The sequence below is a fragment of the Zea mays genome, chromosome 3 (assembly GCF_902167145.1).
Source record: "Zea mays cultivar B73 chromosome 3, Zm-B73-REFERENCE-NAM-5.0, whole genome shotgun sequence".
NCBI lineage: Eukaryota > Viridiplantae > Streptophyta > Magnoliopsida > Poales > Poaceae > Zea > Zea mays.
In genome coordinates, this window is record NC_050098.1 from 13,136,885 (window position 1) to 13,163,341 (window position 26,457).

The window sequence follows — 26,457 nt, forward strand, 5'->3', positions numbered from 1 at the left end:
TCTTAGAAGGAGAAGGATCATTGTTGATACAAGGATCACGGTCGAGGATAAGTTGGGGTTCTTCTTATACATGCTAAGTCGCAACGCCTCATATCAGGATCTCCAAGTGTATTTTGGGCACAGTAATGACACCTTCCATCATCACATCAACCACTTCTTCAATAAGGTCATTCTTGTCCTATCTCGTCGCTTCATTCAGCCTCCTGATCCTAATCAAGTGCATCAAAAAATCCAAGATAATCCTAGATTCTATCCATTCTTCAAGAATTGTCTTGGTGCCATTGATGGAACTCACATTCCTATTTCCATATCTCCCGATAAACATTCTCCTTTTCGAAATAGGAAAGGAACACTAAGCATAAATGTGATGGTGGCATGTGATTTCGATCCCAATATCACTTTTGTTTCTAATGGATGGGAGGGATCGGCCACAGATTCTAGAGTGCTAAGATCAGCTATGAGCAAGGGTTTCTAGGTACCTCCAGGAAAATTCTATCTAGTTGACGGAGGGTATGCAAATACTCCATCTTTTCTTGCTCCATACCGAGGAGCTCGGTACCACTTGAAGGAATTTGGGGTTGGACATCGAAGACCACAGAACCCGAAGGAGCTCTTCAACCATCGCCACGCACTTCTGAGGAACCATGTGGGAAGGGCTTTGGGGGTGCTTAAAAAGCTCTTCCCCATTCTCAAAGTTGCCACGTTCCACACACTGGAAAACCAAGTAAAGATACCTATAGCTGCTGCCATCTTCCACAATCTAATCCGATCACTTCATGGTGATGAAGATTGGTTAGATCATCAGCCGGATAATATTGATCCATCAAACTTTGTTGCTCTACCAAGTGGTGATCAAATGAGTGACCCAGGCACTACACAAGGCAATGCTTTAAGAGATACCATCGCCCAAGAAATGTGGGCTCAATACCAACAACATCTAAATTAGTATTTTCGTGGTTGAATAAGTTGTAATAATTTAAATTAGTAGTATTGTAAAATGTAATAAGTTTTTTCTTTAAAAAGCTATGGATGGAAAAGGCTCCCCAAGGTTCAACATAGGTGGTTCCCCAAAGTTGCGTAGGTTCATTCCTACAACAAGTGCTACTAAAAAGAAGACTTCTCCTAAATGCAGTGGGGCAAAAAAGAGTGGAAGTTCTCCAAGAGGTATTGTGTTCAATGTTTCTTCATGCTTTCTTGTAAGTTTTGTATTACTGATGCGTGACCATTGTTTATGTAGTAGTGAAACAAAGAGCGGATTGGAATCCAGGCCTTGAGAGGTCTCTTGTTGACATTCTCCATGAATTTAAAGAAAGTGGATATAGAGGTGTCGGGGACCATAATTAGGGGTACCCTCAAGTCTCCTAATTCTCAGCTGGTAACCCCCATCAGCATAAAGCTGCAAAGGCCTGATGGGTGCGATTAAGTCAGGGATCGGTCCATTCGAGGGACTCGATCACGCCTCGCTCGAGCCTAGCCTCGGACAAGGGCAGCCGACCCCGGAGGATCTTCGTCTCGCCTGAGGCCCCCCTCCAGCGGCGAACATACTTCCGGCTCGCCCGAGGCCCTGTCTTCGCCAAGAAGCAACCCTGACCAAATCGCCGCGCCGACCGACGAAATCGCAGGAGCATTTAATGCAAAGGTGGCCTGACACCTTTATCCTGACGCGCGCCCTTCAGTCGATAGAGCCAAAGTGACCGCAGTCACTTCGCCGCTCCACTGACTGGCCTGACAGAAGGACAGCGCCGCCCGCGCCACTCCGACTGCTGTGCCGCTCGACAGAGTGAGGCTGACAGGTAGTAAGGCCCGACCTCAGGCACCATAGGAAGCTCCGCTCCGCCCGACCCAGGGCTCGGACTCGGGCTCAGCCCCGGAAGACGGCGAACTCCGCTCCGCCCGACCTAGGGCTCGGACTTGGGCTCAGCCCCAGAAGACGACGAACTCCGCCTCGCCCGACCCCAGGGCTCGGACTCAGCCCTGGCCTCAGCCGACGGTCTCCGCCTCGCCCGACCCAGGGGCTCGGACTCGACCACGGCCACGAAAGACAGACTCGACCTCGACCTCGGAGGAGCCTCCACATCGCCCAACCTAGGGCGCAGACCGACCACGTCGACAGGAGGCGCCATCATTACCCTACCCCGAGCTGACTCGGGCTACGGGGAACAAGACCGGCGTCCCATCTGGCTCGCTCCGCCAGATAGGCAATGATGGCGCCCCGCACGCTCCCTGACGACGGCAGCTCTCCGCCCCCTTACGGAAGCAAGAAGACGTCAGCAAGGACTCGACAGCCCCGACAGTTGTCCTTCCGCCAGGCTCCAGCGCTCCTCCGACGGCCACGACATCACACCAACTGGGTGCCAAAACCTCTCCGGCTGCCACGACGGCGTGTACTTAGGGCACTAGCTCTCCTCCGCTAGACACGTAGCACTCTGCTACACCTCCCATTGTACACCTGGATCCTCTCCTTACGCCTATAAAAGGAAGGACCAGGGCCCTCTTACAGAGGGTTGGCCGCGCGGGGACGAGGACGAGACAGGCGCTCGCGTGAGGCCGCTCGCTCCCTCTCCCGCGTGGATGCTTGTAACCCTCTACTGCAAGCGCACCCGACCTGGGCGCGGGACGAACACGAAGGCCGCAGGATTTCCACCTCTCTCACGCCCGTCTCCGGCCACCTTTCTTCCCCCTTCGCGCTCGGCCTCGCGCCGACCCATCTGGGCTGGGGCACGCAGCGACATTTCACTCGTCGGCCCAGGGACCCCCCGGTCTCGAAACGCCGACAGTTGGCGCGCCAGGTAGGGGCCTGCTGCGTGTTGACGAACAGCTTCCCGTCAAGCTCCAGATGGGTAGTGTTGGTACTTGCTCTCAGTCGCAAGAGGGGCCAACAAGTGTGGATAGTGACGTCAACAAGGTTACGCGCGAGATGGCAATAGCTCTGTTAACCTGGCCTCTCACGGGCACTGTGCGGGGGTATTTATAGGTACCTGAGCGCCCAGCGCCTTGTGTTAAGGACGCAAGTGCCCTCAGCTACCTAGGTTATCCCCAGAATATTCCCATAAAGCAGGGTTACAGACTGTAATTACAGGAATGCCTTTACAAATTAGGCATGTAACGCACAGCAACCACGCAGGGCCCGTTGCGATGGGCCGGAGCACACGTGGGCCTTCGAGCTGGATGAGGCCGCTCGGTGGGATGACCTCGTAGCGGGCCCTTGTCTGATGCCGTAACAAGCGAAGGGTGTCCCTGTCCGTTTTGTATCCGTCGGACCGGCGACTATAGCGAAGGCCTCGAGCGAAGGGTGGCGTCTTTGCCTTCGCCCCAACATTTGCCCTCCGAGGGACCAGTTCGACAAAGTCACCTGGTGCCGAAGACGTCGCTAGATGGCGGAGACGCTGCCCTCGCTCGAAGTGGTTCCGCGGGGGTTTTTGACGTGACCGTTGATTAACAGCGTACTGTTGGATTGCGGGTTTCCCGAAGCACCGCGCCCTGTCTATAAAAGGGGGCGGGGGTCGGTGCTTTTTGAACTTCACTTTCTGCGCTCCGTGAAAACCCTAGCCGCCTTTTTTCACCGTCCTATTGCTCGTCTGCCCGCCGCGCTCTTGTTCGCCAGAGATCTGGCTCGAGTGAAGCAGACCGCCCGCCGCCGCCGACGGTACGTAGCGATGCCGACCTCCTCTTCTTCCGCTGCCGCTTCGCCACCGGCCGACGCCTCGCCGCGGGCCGACACCTCGTCTGAGGAGACGCTGAGTAGCTTGATGGCGGAGGAGTTGCGCGCCGGCGATTCTGTTGATTTTGGCGTGTTGCGGATGTCGTCGGTCCGCGTGCAAGATATGCAGCGGTTGGGTTACTTCGGCGGCGGAGTTGCTCGTGTCCCGGGGACGGAGGAAGTCCCCGTGCCGGAGGGCGAGTTGGTTGTGTTCGAGGCGTTCTTCGCCGTCGGTCTCCGCCTGCCTGCGCACCGATTTGTTGGCGAAGTCCTGCGCAGGTTCAACATTCAGATACATCAGCTGACCCCGAATGTCGTGGTGGCTCTGTCGAAGTATGTCTGGGCGACGACTTCGTATGGCGGACAACCATCGGTCGAAGTTTTTGCGAAGTATTATTGTCTGCACTGGCAGAAGAGGATGATTGGAGACGAAGTTGCTCAGTTTGGGTCCTGCACGTTCACGCCGAAGACCGGCAAGACCACGATGCAGGTAGTCGAGTTGGTTCCTTGCGCCCGCAACAAGTGGGGCAACTGGAATGAGTTTTGGTTTTACGTTGCTGAGGGTACCGTCGAAGGCCATGAGGGACTCCCCGTGTCCGAGATGTGTTCTCATTTTTACTCAGCGTACCTGCCCTTTGAAGTGGCGGAGGAGGATGCGGACGAAGGGGCCCTTCGGTGCGCCGCCGGCCAGAGCAGTGGGCGCGACTTGGTTGAAGAATTTGTGGTGTACGGGGTATGGCCCTTGGCGCATGGCTGGGCGTTGGGCGAAGTGTGCCCTCGCCAGATGCCTTTCCATGGTGGAAGGGTGGTGCGGAGTCCCGCCTTCGCGCTAAATCTGCAAAACCGTGATCCGGCCGCCTTTGTGCATGAGGCGGAGGATGGGGCGGTGCGGCTCGTTGGACGTTATGTGCCGAGGACAGAGGGCCAGCGCAGCTTTGATATCCGCGGGTCGAATGATCGTTTGAACAGGGTTTTTGAATTAAATCAATTGCCGTATGACGGCTATCCTGGTCAAGACGATGTGGACCGCCGTGGGAAGAAACCGGTGGTGGAGACTAGAGACGACCCTTCGCCGGCGGCCGCCCCATCTTCTAAAAAGAGAAAATTAGGTACTGCTATGGGAGGACTTGGGGTTTCTGATGGTTTTGCTAGAGAGTTGATGAGGACGTGCGCGGCCCAGGGGGGAAGGATGTCTTCGCCCGAGCTCCGGGAGTCTTCGGCTCGGATGCTGAGGGTTACCGGGGGTTGTTGGCCTAGGAATGTTCCTATCCCCCGCGCGGCTGGCGAGGACTTTTTTACATCTCGCATGGTTCGTGAATGGAGGGTTTTTCCTTACGGGCGGAATATTGCTGCTGTTGTGTCGGCAGTGATGGACAAGGATCGCCAAGGAGCTGCACAAAAGCGCCAGGCGGCTGTCAGGCTCGTTGAAGCCAGGCCAAAGAGGCAGCGGGGGGCTGCGAAGGCTGCGGCCCCCGGCGGAGGCAAGCCGCCGCTGGCGGCGAAGTCGGGCGTCCCTGCATCTAGCAAGGTGCCGGAGGCAACGACAGGCGCCGGAGGCTCCAAATCGACGAAGGCGGTGCCGCCGCTCAGCGGAGTGGCGGAGGTCGCGAAGGCGGCCCGAGCGTTGCCGTTGTCAGGCAAACGTGTCGCCGACTTCGCCACCGATATCAATGTGGACGGCTATCTTGGTGGTAAGTCGTTGGCTCGTTTTTTTAATTTATTCGTTGGTACGTCGCAGGGTCGGGCGAAGGCCAACTTGCTATAGTTGCGCCTGCCGCGGCGACCACGACGGCTGCCGTAGTGCCGAAGGCGAAGGGCGGGGCTCTTAGCGCCGGAGGCGAGGTGTCGGCCCTCGCGGTTGTCAGGGATGAGGCGGGCGCTGCGTCCCGCCAGCTGAAGGAGGTGACGGAGGCGCTAAGTGAGGTCCGCTGAGCTGGACTTCGTTTTTTTTAATCGGCTTGCCGGGGCCGCGATCTTACGTTTGTTCTGCAGGTGGCTGACTTCGCCAGCCGCACAGCGTCGGGGGCCCTCACGGCAGCTGTGTCTGCCGAAGTTGAGAGACTTCGGACACAACATGCTGACGCCGTCCGTGAAAAATCGGCCGCCGACAGCAAGTGCCGCAAGCTGGCGGACAAGGTGGCCGCGCTGGAGGGGGAGAAGGCTGACCTCCGGCGCCAATTGGCGGGGGAGAGGAGGGAGACCAACGAGGCCCTTGTCAAGGCGCAGGCTGCGCAGGCGGAGGCTAACCTGGCACGGGCGGAGGGCAATCTTGCCAGGGAGCGCGCCGAGCAGCTGCAGGAGCGGCTCACCGCCCTGGAGAGCCGCGTGGAAAGGGCCGAGGCCGTGTCGCGCGCGGAGGCAGAGCGGACGCGCCAACAGCTTATGGATACATACCGTGAGCTGGGCGCGCGGACTGGTGACTTCGAAGTGCCGGACCGAGAGCCCGGACTTCGCTGCCTGGAGTGGGTGCAGGAGGAGTTGCAGGCACTCCCCACTGTTGTGGAGGGGTTTATGTCATATGCCTCCCTGGTCACCTGCGAGGGGGCGATGAACGCGCTCTCCCGCGAAGGGTGCCGGCACTTCGAGGTCTTCGACCAAGCCGACGAAGATTTTGAGCGAGAAATCTATAAGGTTGAGGACCCCATAGTGAAGGAATCCGCCGGAGCCATTTACGACCGGATGTGGGGTCCGCACGGTCGCGAGGTGGTCAGGGAACGGGCTGAGACGGCGAGGGCTCAGGTAACGTTTTCGTTTGTTTGGCGTTCGCTGGATGTGGGCTATGTGTGGGTTTGCTGAATTTTGTGTGTTGTGTCTTAGGCGGCGCGTGGCGAGAGGGTGGACGACTTCGGGGCGCTGAACAACGCGCTGCCTGACCCGGAGCCGAACCCGGCGGAGGCCGTGTCCGGGGTCGCCCTGGAGCCGCCTCCGGAGGCTGCGGAAGACGCACCGGATGCCCCCGCATCCACTGCGGCCGGCGAAGACCTGCCCCCAGAGACCATCGAAGGCGCGCCTGGTGCCCCCGCAGCTGCTGCGCCGAGTGCTGAAGATCCCGCGGCGGTGGCGGCGGAGACAACAGCGGAGGCAACAGCGGAGCCAATGGTGGAGGCAACGGCGGAGCCAACGGTGGAGGCAACGGCGGAGCCAACGACGGAGGCTCCCGCAACGACAGGGTCTTCGCAGGTGGCGTAGTGGGTGTAGATAGTTAGGGAATTTTGGATATGTTGCTGAATTTTGGTTGCTGCGCACGTTCAAGATTTTGGGCCTGCGCACGCAACCGCCACTACTAAATTTTTGGCGGCTTCGACCGTGGATGGTGGTAATAAATGTGATGGTTCTGCATCTGAGTTTTCTGATTTTGCTGACTCTGGGAGCTCGGTTGAGTGGACTGAGGAGTCGTCGGAGGAGGATTTGGACTATTTTGCGGCCTTGGATGTGGCTGCGGCGGAGGCTTCGCCGCACGCTGCGGACACAGAAGATGTGCCTGGTCCTAGTACTGGGCGTCGGTGATGAAGGGCGGTTGCGAAACGCAGAGTGAGTGAAGCGGAGGGAGGTCGGCTTCGCGTGAGTAGGGCTGGCCGGCAGGAACTATTGTCCTTGCCAGCCGCCGGGAGTACAGGTGAAGGGGAATTGCGAAGTCTTTTTGCGGGTGAAGAGCTTAGGATAATGTTATTTAATTATAGGGAGATGGGAATTATTCCTAAGGTTGAGCGATGTAGAGTGTGGTGCCCTCGCTTGTACATGTGTAAAGGCTTGTATGATGAGGTTGTGTGCCCCCGCACATTCGGCTATGTTTGCGAAGGCTTTATTCCTCTGGTGTGTTTGTTATGCTGTGCTAGTCCGGCTGCACCCTTAGGCGACTTCTGCACGGATAGTTTTTGCGGTAGACTTCGATCTTTCGCACTTGTTGTGCTACTCCGGCTGCACCCTTAGGCGACTTCTGCGCGGATAGTCTTCGCGGAAGACTTCGATTTTTCGCACTTGTTGTGCTGGTCCGGCTGCACCCTTAGGCGACTTCTGCGCGGATTTGTCGCACGCGAGGGTGGCTAGCGCTGAGCCTCGCGGTGACCTCGTGGTGGTCGAATGTCTAAGGCCGTCGTCGCGGTCTTTTTTCGACGCATGTTTTTGCGGGGGATTTTTCACACATATATTACATGGCTCCGCCTCGTTAAAAACCTCACCCCCGGGAGGAAAAGAGTGCGGGCCGGTATATGATTATTTTTGCGAATTACAAGGGCGAAGTCAGCCCTAATGAGTCAAACAAAAAATTTGCGGAGGTTGTCGATGTTCCAGGAGTGCTCCAGGTCTTCGTCGTTTGGCGTTGCGAGCCTGTAAGCGCTGGGGGAAGCTTTCGTTTTGACTATAAAGGGGCCCTCCCACTTGGGCTCCAGCTTGCCCCTGGACTCTGTCCGAGTTGTTCGGACGAGTACGAGGTCCCCTTCGCTGAATTCCCTCGGGATGACTGCGTGGTCGCGCCATGCTTTTGTTTGGGCTTGGTATTTGTTTAGGGCCTGCAGTGCGAAGACTCGGTCTCCGTCAATGAGATCCTTTGAAGTTGGCTCGTCCACGTCGGGGACGGCTGAAGGGACTGTTCGCGGGGACCCATGTTTTATTTCTTGTGGTGTCATGGCCTCCGATCCGTATAGAAGGCGGAAAGGAGTAAACCCGGTCGCCCTGCACTCAGTCGTGTTCAGTGCCCAGACTGCCTCGGGTAACAAATCGGTCCATCTGCCCTTTTTTTCATCGAGGAGCATCTTTTTGACAGCTGTGAAGATTTTCCCATTGGCGCGTTCCACAACCCCGTTGGACTGCGGATGATAGACTGAGGCGAAGGCAAGCTTGGTGCCGATGGAGAAACAAAAATCCTTGAAGTCTTGGCTGTCAAACTGCTTGCCGTTGTCAACTGTTAGTTCGGACGGTACTCCGAAGCGGCAAACAATATTTTGCCAGAAGAATTTTTGGGCAGTCTTTGATGTTATTGTGGAAACAGCCCTCGCCTCGATCCATTTGGTGAAGTACTCGACGGCGACGAAGGCGAACTTAAGGTTCCCCTGAGCGGTGGGCAGGGGCCCGACAATGTCCAGGCCCCAGCGCTGGAGAGGCCATGTGTGGGCAATCAGCTTTGTATACTGCGAGGGGCTGCCTGACCGAGGGGAAAACTTCTGGCAGGCTTCGCAGGACCTTGTGACCCGATTTGCGGCGCAGATCATTGCGGGCCAGTAAAAGCCCTGGCGGATCACCTTAGCAGCTAGGGCCCTTGGTCCTGCGTGTGAGCCGCACGTGCCACTGTGGACTTCACGCAGGATCTGGATGCCTTCGGTTTCGGTGACGCACTTAAGCATTGGCTGACTGACCCCTTTCTTGTAGAGTTGGCCTTCAATTAGTGCGAAGTCCCGGCTTCGATGTCTGAGGCGCTTGGCCACGCTGATGTCGGTTGGATGATAGTACCCCTGTAGGAACAGGGTTATTGGTGCCCGCCAGTCTTCGGTCATGATTAGGTTGACTATGCGGTGGCCTTCGCTGTCATTAGTTATTTGGAGCCCTTCGGGGCTCCGGACGGCTGGCGTGCCGATGATATGAAAGAACACGTCGGAGGGCAAGGACTCGCCCCTGGCAGCGGCCTTGGCCAATGCGTCGGCCTCCTCATTCTTGGACCTATCCACATGCTTCAAGGTAAATCCCTTGAATTGTCTCTCGAGACTTCGGATGGCCGCGAGGTATTGCATAAGTGCGGGATCCTTTGCTGCGTAGTCTTTCTCGACCTGGCCGGCAACTACCTTGGAGTCTGTCTTGATGATGCAGGTGGTGACTCCGAGGGCCCTTAGCTTGCGGAGGCCGAGGATGACTGCTTCATATTCTGCTATATTATTTGTGCATCTGTCGGATTCCAGAGCGAAGCTGAGGCGTGCTGCATATCTGTGCTTGACCCCGGCCGGTGAGGTGATGACTGCGGCGGCGCCTGCCCCCGCATGGCACCATGCGCCGTCGCAATGGATCGTCCAAACCTTCTCTGCGGACGGGTCTGATTGTGTTATTGGCCCAGTCCAGTCGACGACGAAGTCTGCCAGGACTTGTGACTTGATGGCTGTCCTGGGCTCGAAGCTGATGTGGTAGCCGGATAGTTCGGCTGCCCACTTGGCGATCCTCACCGATGCCTCCGGGTTTCTGAATAATTCGCCGAGTCCCCTGTCTGAGGTGACTCGGACCTTGAATGCTTCGAAGTAATGGCGCAGTTTGCGCGAAGACATAACGACTGCGTAGGCAATCTTCTCCAGCTCTGTCATGTTGCACTTGGACGGTGTCAGTACTTCGGAGACATAGTAAACAGGGCACTGCCTGACCACGCCCTCAACTGTCTGCTCCTGCACAAGTGTCGCGCTGACTGCATGCGGCGAAGCCGCGACGTAGAGCAATAGGGGGAGCGAGGAGTCGGGGCTTGTGAGGATGGCCAGCTCCGATAGGTACTGTTTTAGTGAGGCGAAGGCCGCTGCCTGCTCCGGTCCCCAGGCGAAGTCTTTTGCACCGCGGAGTGTTTTGAGGAAGGGGAGACTTCGCTCGGCTGACCTGGAGATGAATCTGTTGAGAGCGGCCAATCTGCCTGTCAGGCGCTGGACGTCCCTGGCGGACTGCGGAGGCGTCATGCTTATGATGGCCTGGATCTTTGTTGGGTTGGCCTCGATGCCGCGGTGTGATACCAGGTAGCCCAATATTTTGCCTTGGCGAACGCCGAAGACGCACTTTTCCGGGTTTAGGCGGAGTTGTGCGTCTCGCATGTTCGCGAATGTCTCGGCGAGGTCGGCGAGATGGTCCTCCTTGCTCTTGCTGGCGACGACGATGTCGTCCACATATGTAAATATATTTCTGCCAACCTGCCCTTCGAGGACTGTTTTGGTGAGTCTGGAGAAGGTGGACCCGGCGTTCTTGAGTCCCTCCGGCATTCTGATGAAGCAATATGTGCCGAAGGGTGTTATAAAGCTGGTGCTAGCCTTGTCTTTCTCCTTCATGTATATCTGGTGGTAACCAGAGAAGCAGTCGAGGAGTGACATGACCTCGCATCCGGCCGCGCTATCGACTATTTTGTCAATCCGCGGCAACGGGAAATTGTCCTTTGGGCAGGCCTTGTTGAGACTGGTGAAGTTTATGCACATTCGCCATTTCCCGCTTTTTTTCTGCACCATTACAACATTGGAGAGCCACGTGGGGTAAGCCACCGGCTCGATGAATTTAGCCTCTAGGAGGCGGTGCACCTCCGCCTTGGCGGCCTCTGTCTTTTCGTCGGACATTTTGCGAAGCCTCTGCTTTTTTGGTCGCACCGAAGGGTCAATTCCCAAGCTGTGCTCAATTATGGATCGGCTGACTCCGACCAGGTCGAGGGCGGACCAGGCGAAGACATCTTTATTCTTGGACAGGCAGCAGAGGAGTTTCTCTTCTTCATGCGAGGTGAGGTCTTCGCTGATAGTGACTGTCTGTTTGGGCGTGGCCTGATCGAGGGGGACAGTCTTGGTCCCATCTTGGCTCTGCAGCTGTGCCTTGTCGTGCTGTTTATCGGTTGGGCTGGCGGGCGCGGGGACCTCGCGCTGGGCCGTGAGGCAGTGTACGTTTCTCTGACCGGGCACGAAGTCCCGCTCTATGTTGCGCGCCGTCTGTTGGTTGCCGTAGACCGTAATGACGCCTAGCGGACCTGGTATCTTCATACATAGGTACAGTCCATGAATGGCGGCTTCGAACTTATTGATGGAGCCCCGACCCATGATGGTGTTGTATGGATATACCATATCCACGATATCGAAAGTCACCTGCTCACTTCGGGCATTGGGTGCTACACCGAAGGAGAGGGGCAATTCTATTTTGCCGACGGGAAAGGTGCCCTTGCCGCCGAAGCCATACAACGGGTTGTCCGAAGGCTTGAGCAGGCTGTGGCTTATACCCATGCGGTCGAAGGCGTGGAGGAAGATGATGTCCGCCTGACTGCCGTTGTCGACTAGGACTTTGTGTAGGTCCCAGCCTGCCACGCTGCAATTGATAACCATAGCGTCGATGTGGGGGGCGCTGCGCAGGTCGACGTCTCATGCGTCGAAGGTTAGCGGTATGTGGGACCACTTTGTCTGCACGACTGGGCCAGTGACGGCGACATGGTTGATGCTGCGGTAGTGGTCCCGCTTCTGCCGCTTGGTGTCGAAGTCAGTGCTGGACCCCCCAGTTATCATGTGAATGATTCCGCGATATGGTTGATCGGTGAAGTCTTCCTGCTTTGGGGCGTGGGGGAGGTTTTGATGTTGCTGGTGTGGTGGTGGGGGAGGTACGATTTGTACTTCCTGATGGTGTTGGTAAGCGTGGTGCGGTGGATGCGGGGCGGGGGCGTGGATATATGGTGGAGGGGGTTGCTGGTAAGTGTGCGCGACAACTCTGGGGTTGTCGGCTGGCTGCGCCCGTGCCATTCTGTCTCTGGTGGCCTTCGTTTCGGGGCAGTCTTTGGTTTGGTGGGCGCAGTCTTCGCCATGGAAGAGGCAGTAGAATCGGCGCGACGGCTACGCGCGCCCTCGACCCCTACCACGAGCTCCATTTCCGCGGCCCTGGGGGGATATTCCTGGCGGCGAGGGGGGTCAGCAGCGGGATGCTGGTTGGCGATGTTGTGCACCTGCTGCTGATTGCGGCCGTCTCGACCGGAGTCTGGCTGCGGAGGCCTCGTCCACGTGCGGCTGGACTGTGGAGCATCTTTGGGTTTCCGCTGCGATTCAACTTTGCGCTGGTGGAGCTCTTCGGATTTGGCATATTTTTCAAAGAGCTGGTATAGTTCCTGGAGGTTCTTGGGCAGATCTCTGATACAGTGGCTGTAGAGGACGCCGGCGCGAAGGCCACTGATAGCGTAATGGATGGCGATCTGATCATCGACTGAGGGCAGCTGTGACTTGAGTGTTAAAAATTTGCGGTAATACTCCCGCAGAGTCTCCTTTTCCAGCTGTTTGCAGAGCGAGAGCTCGGCCAATGCATCGGTGTCTGGGCGGTACCCTTGGAAATTGAGCAGGAACTTGTCCCTGAGGCTTCTCCAGGAATCAATGGACAGCGGAGGCAACCTGGTGAACCAGGTGAGAGCTGGGCCCTCTAGGGCGATGATGAAAGACTTCGCCATTGTGGCGTCGTCCCCTCCGGAAGACGCAACGGCGACCTGATAACTCATTATGTATTGCGCCGGGTCGGTGCTGCCGTTGTACTTGGGATAGGCCCCTGCCCGGAAGTTGGCTGGCCAAGGCATCACTTGCAGGTGTGGCGCCAGGGGACTTCGCTCATCGAGATAGTTGACCCCTTGGAATGGCGCGGCGTGCGGGAAGGTGTGATCGCGCTGGGGGAAACGCGGGTCTTCCGGTCACGCGCGGTGTTGCAGGGGTGGCCCATGCTGCAGGCCGAGGTGGCCTTCGCGTGTGTCTTCAAGTTGTGCGCGCTGCTGGAGGGGTGGCCCTTGCTGCAGGCCGAGGTGGCCTTCGCGCTGCATCAGCGCGATCTCCCGCTCGAGGTCTTGGGCCTTCTGCTCTTCATCTTGTATCATTTGCCGCACTTTGGCTAGTGCGGATACGCGCTGGCGCTTGGCCTCCAGTATTTCTTTCTGCCTCTGGAGATTGCGGTTCTTGAGGTGCAGGGCGCGCAGCTGTAGCTGTTCTTCCGTTGAGACGCCGAGGACTTCACCATCCTCGGTGAGGTCCGCGCCCTCCGGTGAGGCGAAGCCTAGGGGTGGCTGCGATTGTCCTTCAGGGCCGCAGGTGCGGAGGATGTCGTCTTCGCAGGTGCGGGGAATGTTGTCTTCAGTGGCCTCTTGGTGGGTGGACTGGGTGAGGGCGAGGGCCTTGCCCTTTCTTGCGGCTAGCAGTGCTGCCTTCGCAGCCTCATCAGCCTTCGGGTTAGCTCTCTTGGGTGCCATCGCGGGTGGTTTTCTCGTACCACGAACGGTGGGCGCCAAATGTTGGTACTTGCTCGCAGTCGCAAGAGGGGCCAACAAGTGTGGATAGTGACGTCAACAAGGTTACGCGCGAGATGGCAATAGCTCTGTTAACCTGGCCTCTCACGGGCACTGTGCGGGGGTATTTATAGGTACCTGAGCGCCCAGCGCCTTGTGTTAAGGACGCAAGTGCCCTCAGCTACCTAGGTTATCCCCAGAATATTCCCATAAAGCAGGGTTACAGACTGTAATTACAGGAATGCCTTTACAAATTAGGCCCGTAACGCACAGCAACCACGCAGGGCCCGTTGCGATGGGCTGGAGCACACGTGGGCCTCCGAGCTGGATGAGGCCGCTCGGTGGGATGACCTTGTAGCGGGCCCTCGTCTGATGCCGTAACAAGCGAAGGGTGTCCCTGTCCGTTTTGTATCCGTCGGACCGGCGACTACAACGAAGGCCTCGAGCGAAGGGTGGCGTCTTTGCCTTCGCCCCAACAGGCAGTCTCCAGCAACCTCTCCGGCCCGGGACGGTGCTCCGTTTCGGGAGACTTGAGTTCATGTCCCTCGACGGCAGCTACGACATGATACTCCTTCCACCGCCGTGCGACAGCGACAATGGCGGCTGACAGCCCGCCCGCCGGCGGCAGAATCGACGACGTCTTCCCCGCGTGGTGGAAGAACAACATTCGAGCTCACCCCGTCCTCTCCCCAGCCGACGGAGGAGGAGGCGGGGCAACCAAGGCCAAGCAGGAGGCAGCGCCTCGTCGGCTGTCGAGCGAGTAGACGGCGCCAGCGCCCCAAAGGGGGGCGCGTCGGGCATCGACCTCTCGTTTGAGACGAAGACGAGCGCCGTCTCCCCGCGACACGCCAATTCCGAGCAAACGGACGACGCCAGCATGCTCGCGAAAGGCTTGCTGGACGTCACCCTCGTACCTGAGACGACGGTGCAGTCAGTCCCCGACGTGACTTCATCACCGCCCGTCGACCAAGAGGTACCGACCGATTCTCATCTCACGCCCCCTGGATTCAGCCTCGACCCGCCAAGCGACCTCGCTTTGGCGGGCGCCCTCGTAGAGGCGAGTCCAAACCCTCTGGGGTTTCGTATGCGGTCACCTTGGGACCGGCTGCCGGACGTCTCGACCTACGGGCCCTCTGGGTCCGAGGAAGACGACGTGCCCGACTTCTGTTGGGATTTCTCCGGACTTGGCAACCCCAGTGCCATGCGAGACTTCATGACCGCATGCGACTACTGCCTTTTCGACTATTCCGACGGTAGCCGCAGCCTCGGCGACGAGGACTGCGTCTCAAGCCGCGAATGTTTCCACGTCGATCTAGGGGGTCCCTCCGAAGGCAACCGTCTCGGCATGCCGGAGGACGGTGATCTCCCTAGGCCGGTGCCTCCCGTTGGCATCCCACGGGAGCTAGCTGTGGTCCCCGTTCAGGCGGGGGGCCATGACCCACAGCTCGAGCAAATCCGCGGGGTGCCGGCCAGGCTCGACGAGGGAGCAGGAGCACTTGAGTCGATCCGCCGGGACGTCGGGCAGGAATGGGCGGGCCAACCTCCGGCCGGGGAAACGCGTCATCTACCCCAGGGCTTCCAGCACCGCATCGCCGACGATGTCAGGGTCAGGCCGCCACCCGCATCCAGTGGGGTCGGCCAGAACCTGGCTGCAGCAGTAATGCTTCTCCGTGCGATGCCAGAGCCATCAACCACCGAGGGGCTGCGAATCCAGGGAGAGCTCAAGAATCTCCTGGAAGGCGCCACGGTCCGACGGGCCGAGAGCTCCGCCTCCCGAAGGCAGGGGTACCCCTCGGAACATCATGCCGCGACTTCCCGATTCATGCGGGAAGCCTCGGTCCACACTGGGCGCACGCGCAACAGAGCGCCTGCGGCCCCGGGTCGCCTCGGCAACGAGCACCATCACCGCGACCGTCGGGCCCACCTCGACGAGAGGGTGCGCCGAGGCTACCACCCCAGGCGCGGAGGACGCTACGACAGCGGGGAGGACCGGAGTCTCTCGCCTGAACCACCCGGTCTGCAGACTTTCAGCCGGGCCATACGACGGGCGCCGTTCCCGACCCGGTTCCGACCCCCGACTACCATCACAAAGTACTCGGGGGGGACGAGACCGGAGTTGTGGCTCGCGGACTACCGGCTGGCCGCCAACTGGGTGGAACGGACGATGACAACCTCATCATCCGCAACCTCCCCCTGTTCCTCTCTGACACCGCTCGCGCCTGGTTGGAGCACCTGCCTCCGGGGCAAATCTCCAACTGGGACGACCTGGTCCAAGCCTTCGCCGGCAATTTCCAGGGCACGTACGTGCGCCCTGGGAATTCCTGGGACCTCCAAAGCTGCCGACAGCAGCCGGGAGAGTCTCTCCGGGACTACATCCGGCGATTCTCGAAGCAGCGCACCGAGCTGCCCAACATCACCGACTCGGATGTCATCGGCGCGTTCCTCGCCGGCACCACCTGCCGCGACCTGGTGAGCAAGCTGGGTCGCAAGACCCCCACCAGGGCGAGCGAGCTGATGGACATCGCCACCAAGTTCGCCTCTGGCCAGGAGGCGGTCGAGGCTATCTTCCGGAAAGACAAGCAGCCCCAGGGCCGCCCACCGGAAGATGCCCCCGAGGCGTCAACTCAGCGCGGCGCCAAGAAGAAGGGCAAGAAGAAGTCGCAAGCGAAACGCGACGCCGCCGACGCGGACCTTGTCTCCGCCGCCGAGTACAAGAACCCTCGGAAACCCCCCGGAGGTGCCAACCTCTTCGACAAGATGCTCAAGGAGCCGTGCCCCTATCACCAGGGGCCCGTCAAGCACACCCTTGAGGAGTGCGCCATGCTTCGGCGCCACTTCCACAGGACCGGGCCACCCGCAGAGGGTGGCAGGGCTCGCGACGACGACAAGAAGGAAGATCACCAGACAGGAGAGTTCCCCGAGGTCCGTGACTGCTTCATGATCTACGGTGGGCAAGCGGCAAACGCCTCGGCTCGGCACCGCAAGCAAGAGCGTTGGGAGGTCTGTTCGGTGAAGGTGGCGGCGCTAGTCTACCTAGACTGGTCCGACAAGCCCATCACCTTCGACCAAGCCGACCACCCTGACCACGTGCCGAGCCCGGGGAAATACCCACTCGTCGTCGACCCCGTCGTCGGCGACGTCAGGCTCACCATGGTCCTCATGGACGGAGGCAGCAGCCTCAACATCATTTACGCCGAGACCCTCGGGCTCCTGCGTGTCGATCTGTCCTCGGTCCGGGTAGGCGCTGCGCCTTTCCATGGGATCATCCTCGGGAAGCGCGTCTAGCCCCTCGGACAACTCGACCTTCCCGTCTGCTTCGGAACACCCTCCAACTTCCGAAGGGAGACCCTGACGTTCGAGGTGGTCGGGTTCCGAGGAACCTACCACGTGGTACTGGGAAGGCCATGCTACGTGAAGTTCATGGCCGTCCCCAACTACACCTACCTCAAGCTCAAGATGCCGGGCCCCAACGGGGTCATCACCGTCGGCCCCACGTACAAACACGCGTTTGAATGCGACGTGGAGTGCGTGGAGTATGCCGAGGCCCTCGCCGAGTCCGAGGCCCTCATCGCCAACCTGGAGAGCCTCCCTAAGGAGGTGCCAGACGTGAAGCGTCATGCCGGCAACTTCGAGCCAGTGGAGACGGTTAAGTCCGTCCCCCTCGACCCCAGCAGCGACGCCTCCAAGCAAGTCCGGATCGGCTCCGAGCTCGATCCCAAATAGGAAGCAGTGCTCGTCGACTTTCTCCGTGTGAACGCCGACGTCTTCGCATGGAGTCCCTCGGACATGCCCGACATACCGAGGGATGTCGCCGAGCACTCGCTGGATATCCGAGCCGGAGCCCGACCCGTCAAGCAGCCTCTGCGCCGATTCGACGAAGAAAAGCGTAGAGCCATAGGCGAGGAGATCCACAAGCTAATGGCGGCAGGGTTCATCAAAGAGGTATTCCATCCCGAATGGCTTGCCAACCCTGTGCTTGTGAGAAAGAAAGGAGGGAAATGGCGGATGTGTGTAGACTACACTGGTCTAAACAATGCATGTCCAAAGGTTCCCTACCCTCTGCCTCGCATCGATCAAATCGTGGATTCCACTGCTGGGTGTGAAACCCTATCTTTTCTCGATGCCTACTGAGGGTATCACCAAGTCAGGATGAAAGAGTCCGACCAGCTCGCGACTTCTTTCATCACACCCTTCGGCATGTACTGCTATGTTACCATGCCGTTCGGCTTGAGGAATGCGGGTGCGACGTACCAGCGGTGCATGAACCATGTGTTCGGCCAACACATTGGCCGGACGGTCGAGGCCTACGTCGATGACATTGTAGTCAAGACGAGGAAAGCCTCTGACCTCCTTTCTGACCTTGAAGTGACGTTCCGATGTCTCAAGGCGAAAGGCGTGAAGCTCAATCCCAAAAAGTGCGTCTTCGGGGTACCCCGAGGCATGCTCTTGGGGTTCATCGTCTCCGAGCGGGGCATCGAAGCCAACCCGGAGAAGATCGCAACCATCACCAGCATGGGGCCCATCAAGGACTTGAAGGGCGTACAGAGGGTCATGGGATGTCTCGCGGCTCTGAGCCGCTTCATCTCACGCCTCGGCGAAAGTGGTCTGCCTCTGTACCGCCTCTTAAGGAAGGCCGAGTGCTTCACTTGGACCCCTGAGGCCGAGGAAGCCCTCGGGAACCTGAAGGCGCTCCTCACGAATGCGCATATCTTGGTGCCCCCAGCTGCCGGAGAAGCCCTCTTGATCTACGTCGCCGCGACCACTCAGGTGGTTAGCGCCGCGATTGTGGTCGAGAGGCAAGAAGAGGGGCATGCATTGCCCGTTCAGAGGCCAGTCTACTTCGTCAGCGAGGTACTGTCCGAAACCAAGATCCGCTACCCAAAAGTTCAGAAGTTGCTGTACGCGGTGATCCTGACGCGGCGGAAGCTGCGACACTACTTCGAGTCTCATCCGGTAACTGTGGTGTCATCCTTCCCCCTGGGGGAGATCATCCAGTGCCGAAAGGCCTCGGGTAGGATTGCAAAGTGGGCGGTGGAAATCATGGGCGAAACAATCTCGTTCGCCCCTCGGAAGGCCATCAAGTCCCGGGTCTTGGCGGACTTCGTGGCTGAATGGGTCGACACCTAGCTCCCAACAGCTCCGATCCAACCAGAGCTCTGGATCATGTTCTTCGACGGGTCGCTGATGAAGACAGGAGCCGGCGCAGGCCTACTCTTCATCTCACCCCTCGGGAAGCACCTACGCTACGTGCTACGCCTCCATTTCCCCGCGTCCAACAATGTGGCTGAGTACGAGGCTCTGGTCAACGGGTTGCGGATTTCCATCGAGCTAGGGGTCCGACGCCTCGACGCTCGCGGTGACTCGCAGCTCGTCATCGACCAAGTCATGAAGAACTCCCACTGCCGCGACCCGAAGATGGAGGCCTACTGCGATGAGGTTCGGCGCCTGGAAGACAAGTTCTACGGGCTCGAGCTCAACCACATCGCCCGGCGCTACAACGAGACTGTGGATGAGCTGGCTAAAATAGCCTCGGGGCGAACAATGGTTCCCCCGGACGTCTTCTCCCGAGACCTGCATCAACCCTTCATCAAGATCGACGACACGCCCGAGCCCGAGGCACCCTCGGCCCAGCCCGAGGTACCCTCGGCTCAGTCTGAGGCATCCTCGGCACGGCCCGAGGCACCCTCAGCTCGGCCCGAGGCACCCTCGGCACCCGAGGGTGAGGCACTGCGCATCGAGGAGGAGCGAAGTGGGGTCACACCTAATCAAAACTGGCAGACCCCGTACCTGAAATATCTCCACCAAGGAGAGCTACCCCTCGACCGAGTCGAGGCTCGGCGGTTGGCGCGACGCGCCAAGTCGTTCGTCTTGCTGGGAGATGGGAAGGAGCTCTACCACCGCAGCCCCTCGGGCATCCTCCAGCGATGCATTTCCATCGCCGAAGTTCAGGAACTCCTACAAGAGATACACTCGGGGGCTTGTGGCCATCACGCAGCACCTTGAGCCCTTGTTGGAAACGCCTTCCGGCAAGGTTTCTACTGGCCGACGGCGGTGGCTGACACCACTAGAATTGTTCGCACCTGCGAAGGGTGTCAATTCTACGCAAGGCAGACCCGCCTGCCTGCTCAGGCTCTGCAGACAATACCCATCACTTGGCCTTTTGCTGTATGGGGTCTGGACCTCGTCGGCCCCTTGCAGAAGGCACCCGGGGGCTACACGCACCTGCTGGTCGCCATTGACAAATTCTCCAAGTGGATCGAGGTCCGACCCCTAAACAGCATCAGGTCCGAGCAGGCGGTGGTGTTCTTCACCAACATCATCCATCGTTTTGGGGTCCCGAACTCCATCATCACCGACAACGGCACCTAGTTCACCGGCAGAAAGTTCCTGGACTTGTGCGAGGATCACCACATCCGAGTGGACTAGGCCGCCGTGGCTCACCCCATGACGAATGGGCAAGTAGAGCGTGCCAACGACATGATTCTACAAGGACTCAAGCCTCGGATCTACAACGACCTCAACAAGTTCGGCAAGCGATGGATGAAGGAACTCCCCTCGGTGGTCTGGAGCCTGAGGACAACGCCGAGCCAGGCCACGGGCTTCACGCCGTTCTTTCTAGTCTATGGGGCCGAGGCCATCTTGCCCACAGACTTAGAATACGGTTCCCCAAGGACGAGGGCCTACGCCGACCAAAGCAACCAAGCTAGTCGAGAAGACTCGCTGGACCAGCTGGAAGAGGCTCGGGACAAGGCCTTACTACACTCGGCGCGGTACCAGCAGTCCCTGCGACGCTACCACGCCCGAGGGGTCCGGTCCCGAGACCTCCAGGCGGGCGACCTGGTGCTTCGGCTGCGACAAGACGCCCGAGGGCGACACAAGCTCACGCCTCCCTGGGAAGGGTCGTTCGTCATCGCCAAAGTTCTGAAGCCCGGAACATACAAGTTGGCCAACAGCCAAGGCGAGGTCTACAACAACGCTTGGAACATCCAACAGCTACGTCGCTTCTACCCTTAAGATATTTTCAAGTTGTTCATATACCTCGCTCCCATGCAAAGTTTAGTCATCAAGGAAGGGTCAGCCTTGCCTCGGCAAAGCCCAACCCTCCCTCGGGGGCTAAAAGGGGGGAACCCCCTCTGCGTTGAATTTTTTCCTCGAAAAAAGATCCTTTCTGCCAGAATGTCTTTCGTGCTTTTCGACTACTTCGAAAGTGGATCCTGAAAACGACGGAGTACACGTAAGCAGCCAAGGCTGACCGAGCCGAGGGACTCCTACGCCTCCGGGATACGAATACCTCACTCATCACCTTCTGCGATAAGTAACTCACGTCCGGATAAGTGATTCCGCGGACCGAACAAGTCTTCACGCTCGAAAGCTCCTCTGCTGAAATGGTTCTTCGGGCCTTCTCAACTGCGTCGGTGACAGAACCCCATGGACGGGCAAGAGTGCGCGTAAGCGGCAAGGCCGACCGAGCCGAGGGATTCCTACGCCTCCGAGATACGGATACCTCACTCATCACCTTCCGTGAAAAGCAACTCTCGCTCGCACAGACAATTCTGTTACCAACGAAAAAGTCCAGATACTCGAAACAAGAGGAAAAGAAGCGCAGCTTTACAACACGGCGAGGGTGTGTTTGGGCCTCGGCGGCCGCAGAAAACACACACTACAAGATAATCCGATCCTGCAGGCTCGGATCTTGACGGTTGAAGGGAGCAGCAGCACCCTTGGCGTCGGCTACACCTTCGGCGAGGTCCGACCTAGCCTCGGACGGCGATGCGGTCCGAGGATCTCCACTTTGAAGGACGACGTCATCACCACGCCCGGGCCATCGCCGCCAGGGTCTTCTCCGAGAGTCCGGCCCGAGCAGGCGGCTCGGCTGGTCACCCCGAGGCCTCGGCCGGCTGTCCTCCGAGGACATCAGCCCGGCCCGAGGCCTCGGCAGATCAATTCCGGTGTCGGTCCCGCTAACGGACGACCCGGCCAGGCTCCGGCCGATCAAGTCTTCTTTTTCGAGCCAACTCTGCCTCTGTCCATGCTGATACCGCTACCCCTGGCCTCGGCTCATCGAAGAGCGGCCGAGGGGTTACTTTAACTAAGCAAGAGAAGCCTCGGACAACAAGGCTGACCGAGCCGAGGGACTCCTACGCCTCCGGGATACGGATACCTCACTCGTCACCTTTACACGGGGCGACTCACGCTTGGTGAAGCGGTTCGGACAACCAACAGGCGAGTCTTAGTGCTCGAAAATGAGGAAAAAACACGGCCCCGTGCCAAAAATGCATACATGTTCAGGCCCCGACAGCCACTATGAACATAAAACTGGCATTCAAAGTGCCATTACAAACGGAACTCCGGTTCCACCTCCGCAGGAACGAACAACCCCACTCGATGGAGGGGGCCTGCGGAGCAACAGAAGACCGACGAACGGCACGCCGTCACCCGCTCCAGCAGCGGCAACGACGACGACTTCTGCTCCGGGGGCCGAACAGCGGCAGCAATGACCTCAGGGCGGATGCTGCTGCCAGGAGGCCCCCGCCCATGCCCAAACTCGTGAGGCAAGGACGGGCAGAAGGTCGTAGAGTTGGAGGTCGGTCCGTTGGCGGCCCCGGCTATCTCGTCGGCGGAAGAACCTCTTCCAGCTGCCGTGGCGGAAGCTGGCGCCGAGAGCGGCTCCGAAGCCACTCGGGACCGAGAGCCAGGCACGCGGCAGCTGCCAGCGCCACGGACAGCAACCGCCCTTCCCCCCGATCACTGAGGGAAGGAGCGGGCCACCGCCCATGCAGGGGCCGACCCCAACTCGACACTCTCCCCTCCCCAGCACTGGTGATGAAAATCCTTGAGGCTGAGGGAGGGGCAGAGGTCGCAGCCCGGCTTGCTTTCCCCCGCCATCAAACTGGAGGTCACCGTCTTGGGTGACCACCGACGGAGGGGTGCAGCCGGGCTGCATGATGAAAATCCTTGAAGCCGAACGATGGCTGAAAGGTACCAACTCCCACGGAGTTGCGTTCCCCCAACGACAAGGCGGAAGGACTGCGGGCATTCCCCATCCGGGGGCTCGGAAGGTGGAAAGACACGACGCATAAGGGAGCGCGAAGATATGGTCGCCTTTCAAGGGGGTCTCCCTCCTTTTAAAGGCGACTCTCCCTACTTGCGTCCCCAGCCGTCACGGGCTGAGTCTTCTCCAGCACGCTCCAAGGTCCTCCCCCTACGGCGCGGGGGCTGGGCCCCACGCATCATGCAAGCCGGCCCAGGGCGGAAGAAGCCAAACCGCCGCGCGCGATGCATGCAACCGTCCAGCGGTTACAAGCGTCCCTCCACTTTCGCCCAGACCAGCGGGTGAAAGGGCGGGCAGCCATGCAGGCGGCATGCAACCGTGCCAAGTGGGCGCACCTCTCCGACTTCCAGCGCGCCCAGCATGGAGGCCCAGGCCCACGCATAATGCGACCAGCGCGCCGGATGCTACGTGCGAGCAACTGCACCGCCACTCGCGCCACTGCCACGCCTCCTCGACTGCGGAACTAGTACCGCGACTCGAGGCAACCCAACGCACGACCCAGCGGCGCCAGCCTGGCGCGACGGTCAATGCGGCCAAAAATGGGCCGGCAGTAATGGCGGTGGCAGGCGGGCAGGAGCAGCGGTCACGTCGTCAGCCAAGCTTACGTCCCATCCGGGGGCAGCGAGAGAACCCTCTCTCACGGCATGAAGACGACGCGCCTGTGTTCCGTTCCTTGAACGGCTCGCGCACGCTCAACGGCCGCCCCGCGAACCGCACGCCCCGTCGCATTAACTCCACGGCGGGAAAGGCGGCGCCTCTGGCGGGGGAAGCGAGCGACGTTTCGCCTTCGCCATAATGACCGCGTCAAAAAAGGTACGCCGCGTCGTTCAATTTCGTATCCTTTTCCTTTTCCTCTTTCTCTCTCTTACAACATGGACCGGGAAAGGGGGATACCCCAAAAAGGATCCTTCTCCGTGAAGGAACCACGCTCCGAGCCTCCCTACTGATCAGAGGTTCGAAGGCTGGCCCCTCGGAAGGGTTCAACAGCCGCCTCAGAGCGCGTGGGCTCCACACCCACTACTGGTCAGAGGTTCGAAGGCCGGCCCCTCGGAAGGGTTCAACGACCGCCTCAGGCTACTCGGGCTCCGCGCCCACTACTGATCAGGGGTTCGAAGGCTGGCCCTCGAAGGGTTCACAGCCGCCTCAGACACAGAGCGAGGGATGACCATGGGTACGTTCGATACATAACTAAGGCTCGGGCTGCGCTCCCGAGGTACCCTAGGACATTTCCGAGACCAGCGGGAACGATCTTGTAACGGAATCCCATCAGAGGGAGGCATCGAGCCCTCGGACCCCGTCGACAGGGGACCGGGTCCGGCAGATCACCCGCAGGTACTTTTGGGCGCGCCTCTGGGCCTCTAGCCGACCCCTAGCAAATGGGGCACGGACGTCCGCTCGGATTACCCGCCAGCAGCTCACCGGAGACACCATGTTCGGCGCCCTCCGAGGGCAACATGGCGCTTTCCCCCCTCCTCCTTGCGGAAAGGCGACGCAGGGGCGTATGTAAAAAAGTCGAGTCTGTCCCTGACCGTCCTCTTGCCCGGTGCAGAGGCTCGGGGGCTGCTCTCGCAAACCCGGCTCCGGCCAAACCGTTGACAGCGTCAACATACCAGCCCGAGAACTTGGGACCCGACCGTGCACCCGGGCTACGGCCATTTCGCATGAGGGAACGACCAGACCAGCCAAAGCATTGCGTGAGGCATTAAGACCTCGGAGGAGTCAAACCACTCCTCCGAGGCCTCGGGGGCTACACCCGGCGGGTGCGCTCGCGCGCACCCACCGGAACAAACGCAACCAAGAAAGGCTGGTCCCCTTGCAAAAAAGTGCGACGAAAGCCTCCAAGCGAGTGCTAACACTCCCTTCGAGGCTCGGGGGCTACTGTCGGGGACCATAATTAGGGGTACCCTCAAGCCTCCTAATTCTTAGCTGGTAACCCCCATCGGCATAAAGCTGCAAAGGCCTGATGAGTGCGATTAAGTCAGGGATCGGTCCATTCGAGGGACTCGATCACGCCTCGCCCGAGCCTAGCCTCGGACAAGGGCAGCCGACCCCGGAGGATCTCCGTCTCGCCCAAGGCCCCCCTCCAGCGGTGAACATACTTCCGGCTCGCCCGAGGCCCTGTCTTCGCCATGAAGCAACCCTGACCAAATCGCCGCGCCGACCGACGAAATCGCAGGAGCATTTAATGCAAAGGTGGCCTGACACCTTTATCCTGACGCGCGCCCTTCAGTCGACAGAGCCGAAGTGACCGCAGTCACTTCGCCGCTCCACTGATCAGCCTGACAGAAGGACAGCGCCGCCCGCGCCACTCCGACTGCTGTGCCGCTCGACAGAGTGAGGCTGACAGGCAGTCAGGCCCGACCTCAGGCACCATAGGAAGCTCTGCTCCACCCGACCCAGGGCTCGGACTCGGGCTCAGCCCCGGAAGACGGCGAACTCCGCTCCGCCCGACCCAGGTCTTGGACTCGGGCTCAGCCCCGGAAGACGGCGAACTCCGCTCCGCCCGACCCAGGGCTCGGACTCGGGCTCAGCCCCGGAAGACGGCGAACTCCGCTCCGCCCGACCCAGGGCTCGGACTTGGGCTCAGCCCCAAAAGACGACGAACTCCGCCTCGCCCGACCCCAGGGCTCAGACTCAGCCCTGGCCTCAGCCGACGGTCTCCGCCTCGCCCGACCCAGGGGCTCGGACTCGACCACGGCCACGGAAGACAGACTCGACCTCGACCTCGGAGGAGCCTCCACATCGCCCAACCTAGGGCGCAGACCGACCACGTCGACAGGAGGCGCCATCATTACCCTACCCCGAGCTAACTCGGGCTACGGGGAACAAGACCGGCGTCCCATCTGGCTCGCTCCGCCAGATAGGCAATGATGGCGCCCCGCACGCTCCCTGACGACGGCAGCTCTCCGCCCCCTTGCGGAAGCAAGAAGACGTCAGCAAGGACTCGACAGCCCCGACAGCTGTCCTTCCGCCAGGCTCCAGCGCTCCTCCGACGGCCACGACATCACACCAACCGGGTGTCAAAACCTCTCCGGCTGCCACGACGGCGTGTACTTAGGGCGCTAGCTCTCCTCCGCTAGACACGTAGCACTCTGCTACACCTCCCATTGTACACTTGGATCCTCTCCTTACGCCTATAAAAGGAAGGACCAGGGCCCTCTTACAGAGGGTTGGCCACGCGGGGACGAGGACGAGACAGGCGCTCGCGTGAGGCCACTCGCTCCCTCTCCCGCGTGGACGCTTGTAACCCCCTACTGCAAGCGCACCCGACCTGGGCGCGGGACGAACACGAAGGCCGCGGGATTTCCACATCTCTCACGCCCGTCTCCAGCCACCTTTCTCCCCCCTTCACGCTTGGCCTCGCGCCGACCCATCTGGGCTGGGGCACGCAGCGACATTTCACTCGTCGGCCCAGGGACCCCCCGGTCTCGAAACGCCGACAAGAGGTGACAATGGTTGGAACTCCGAAGGGTGGAATAGAATGGTCAAGGAGTTTCATGTGAGGAACAAGTATGTCTCCTTTACAAAGTCTCAAATTCAGGATAAAGGAGATCAGCTGAAGAGAGACTACAAGATGCTCAAAGCAGCAAAGCAACAGAGTGGGTCCACCTAGAATGAGAAAAGGAATATGGTTGAAGGACCACCAGCTTTGTGGGAGAATCTCATGGTGGTAAGTTGATTTCTTGAAATTCAATTATTAAATTAGTTATGTAGGATAACCTTATAATGATAATCTCGTATTTGATCAATGTTTTTTAA

The 26,457-nt window shown here is 59.5% G+C and overlaps 1 pseudogene; it reads left to right on the top strand.

Moving 5' to 3' along the window:
* The first annotated feature begins 1,025 nt into the window (after positions 1-1,025).
* On the top strand, positions 1,026-26,404 carry LOC109944955 (uncharacterized; annotated as a pseudogene).
* Positions 26,405-26,457: the final 53 nt, after the last annotated feature.